Source organism: Athene cunicularia, assembly GCF_003259725.1.
Source record: "Athene cunicularia isolate RWA chromosome 6 unlocalized genomic scaffold, athCun1 chr6_part1, whole genome shotgun sequence".
Lineage (NCBI taxonomy): Eukaryota > Metazoa > Chordata > Aves > Strigiformes > Strigidae > Athene > Athene cunicularia.
In genome coordinates this window covers 3,038,321-3,041,887 of record NW_020799105.1, presented here as the reverse complement: position 1 = coordinate 3,041,887, position 3,567 = coordinate 3,038,321, and positions in this window count along the sequence as shown.

The following is a 3,567-nucleotide window of genomic DNA, read 5'->3' as shown; positions in this document are numbered from 1 at the left end:
CGGGGCGGCGGCGGGCGGGAGCGCTGTTGCCGCGGCGCGGGGACCGCGGGGCCCTGGCTGTGCCTTGGGGCAGCCCGGGGTCGGTTGGCGCGAGTGAGCTGCTGAGCGCCTGGGTAGGGGCGTGCTGTGAAGCGGAATGCTGCCTGCAGCTGCGCCCCCCGGGACTGAAACACGGTTTGGGCCGGCACCCCGCGCTCTTCGTCTTTGAAAATAGCCCCTGAAAGCCCCGATTAATACCCTCGAGGAGTGTCTCTGACCCCGTTAGACAGGAACTTAGTTATCTAAAAATCCCCGTTAACAGACACGTTTTCTTCAAGACACGTGGAACACATTTAAATGTTTTTTTATTGAAATAATCTGTGCCATTTGTTATACTTCCTTGTTTGTGTGATCACTGTGTCATGTCACTGACTGAATCCCATCTGACTGATGGCCTGCACAGAAGCAAGCCATTAATTTTTAAATGCCATAGCAGAAAAACACAAGATTTCTTAGTGCAGGAAGGGCAAAATGAGTACTGAGAGCTATAGCGGAGCCTGTGTGAGTGCAGTTTCTGTTTTGTTTTCTCGGGATTATTCAGACATGAATATAATTGTAAAATAGGTGATCTCCTTCTCAGTATTTCAGTATATGAAGAGGATTAATGACATGAGGCCTGAAAGGTCCAAAACTACCTTGGCGATAACTAGTAACTTGCTCAAATATAGCATAAAGGAGATATACTTTAGTACTGAGGTGAGAAGAGTCCCTTTTCGTACTGATGTCCTTACTGAAGGAACTAATCCTATTAAATTTGTCGGAAGTCAGAATACTTGTTCTTTGGCAGCAGAGTGACTGTTCAGGTCTAATTTGACAAGCTCAGTTGCAGATAGTGGAAGAGGAAAAATGTAACTGAGCTCTGAAAGCAAATAAATGGCAGGCAGCAGTGTAAGGTTGTAATTAAAAAGCAACAGTCATTTCCGTGGGCCTTAAAGCAAGGTGGGGCAAGAAACTGGTGATTGTAATGTTTCTGTTTATAAAGCTTATTAGAGGAAACCACATTTTATCTGCTTCAAGCCTAAACATGAAAAATGAAAAATTTAAGAACATTATTAGGGTACTGAGTTAAAAATGTAAAGGATGTTTACAATTAAATGAAAGGCTGTGGTGACATAATCTGATAACAACTGATTAAACTGAAAGTAATACTTTCGTAAGGCATGATAGATAAAACATGAGGAATGTTGTTAGAACTTAGACTAGTTCTGTGTCAAGTTATTTCAGTATGAAATGTAAACTAGACTCTAGCTCTGTTTCATAAGAGGAGAAATGCCGTAATTAACTGGTGATCAAGTAGAGTTAATGTGTGCTGTGGGCCACAGGTTGGACTTGTGAAGTGGGTGAGGTGTTTGGACTAGCTTTGGCAGACCTCTGCACTGGTTTGAAGGTAGCAGCAAGAACATGTTTGACTGAGTGCTTCTGTGGGACTTTGTCCTGTGTTAAAAGCTGGTACGGAAGGTACCAGAATGGTTGAGGTTCCTTGACTTTGTTGTATTTGTAATGAGGTTCGGTTCTTAATGCGAAACACTGCTATGTATGCTTGGGAGCATTAGAAACAGTTAACCTACAGATTTGAAAAGAAGTGAAAAAATCACTTGAGAAATTTGAGAACTACTTCATATTTGTTGTACAGATTTGAAAAGAAGTGAAAAAATCACTTGAGAAATTTGAGAACTACTTCATATTTGTTGTACCAAGAATTAGAGGAGAATTCCTTGTTCTTGACGTTTAGATCTCTAGAAATCCAGCTTCTTCAGAAGACCATGTCTAATGGACTCAACAAGGATGGTCTTGTACCTTACTTATTCTCTCATATGCTACGAACTGAAATCTTACCTATAGCTCCCACAAAAACTATTTTAATATTAAAAAAGCCATAAAAATTCAAATTCTACTCTGTAATATAAGATGTACCTTATCAACAGTACTTTTTTTTCATCATTTTCTCTCTCAAAGGGACATCAGGTTTCATGGATACATATGGGGTTTTTTTTAAGTCCCCTTTGATCCTTTCAAGCAAAGGAAAGCAAATAGTGCTGCTCCCTCATGAGGTAGGCAAAGCTGACTGGGTTCAGCTGAAGTTGTTTGAAAGCAATATAGGATGGCCGGCTTTTGCTGCCCAGTGAGCAGAACACAAAGCTCGAGAACCAAACTAGCATTCCCAGCTCAACAATGTGTTTTGCTGACATTAATCTGCCGGGTGGCAGGTTTTGCATTGTCTTTATTGATGAGTGCAAATCCCCGCTAAAACCAACGGGCTTTAGGCAAGGCTGTTAGCGCATGCTGCGTTGTTTCAGACTTCTGACTATGTCTCTGCTGTGTGAAATAAAATATCATTGTGTGTGTAAACTGTACTGTTTGAACAGAAAATAGGCTTGCAGATCTGCAAATGGCTTGTCATGGAGCAGTAGCATCAACTTACTAGAAACATCATGGGGCATTCTTTCAGAGGAGAGTTACTAAGGACTTGCATCCTTTTATATTTGGTTTTATTTTATCTTGGAAGTCTGTGAGAACCTCAACCAGACATCTGTTAACAGACTGGTAAAGTTACAAAAGAATTTGGACATTCTCTGTAGAAATTGTGAGTTTCTGTGTACATGTCTGTATAGAAATATGCATGTGTGCAGAAGGAAAAAATTAACAAACTTGTGAAATCCTCTGCTGTGAAGTCTCCTCTGATGCATTATGGCCTTCTGGCTGTTCTGCAGCAGCTGTATTGATTGAATAGTCATGACGTGGCTGGCTGTGTGGACAAATCAGTTTATCTACATGAAGACAATGTAAGCATTGAATTTGACAAATACTTTATACTAAAAGTACAAAGTACAGTATTCCTCTTCTGTTACTATTAGACATCTCTTCAGAATAAATTATCAAACACTGGGTAATTGTTATCAAAAGCAATCCTTTGTCATTACTGTTCTGCTAGATTTTAGACAGCTTGATACTGGTGACTAAAAAATCCTGCTAATTTCATGCATTTTTAATTTTCTTAAGAAGCTGGCTTTTAATTTATCTTATTCCTTCCTCTCTACAAAAGGAAGAAAATTCTGAATATTTTAAATAGCTCTTACAAAGCTTTCAGTTGTAATTTAGTAAATAATTTTTCTTTCTCTTTGATTATCTCTGGCTTTTTTTTTTTAAATTTCACCTCACTCCCCATTTGTATGCATTTTGGTTTCTGTCTCCATGGCTTATACTTTTCTCATTTTCCGGTTTCTCTATCTGCAAATGTGGGTGACTTTTTCCATGTCAATACTCTTAATGCCCCCTTAGTACAAAGAAAGATCTGAAACTCAACCACCTTGCTGTGTTTGCTCCCAGAGTAATAAAAGCAATTGACTTTTTTCTTCAGATGGATATTTAGACTCCTGTAGAAAACAGACAAATAGTTTTGAAGACACTAGCAACATACTTTGCTGATTTTGCTTTATTTAGGACATAACAGCAGCAACCTTCCCTTCAAAGTTGTGTTGACAGCAATATATCCAAAACCAGAATGACTTGCAGCGTGAAAAATACCTC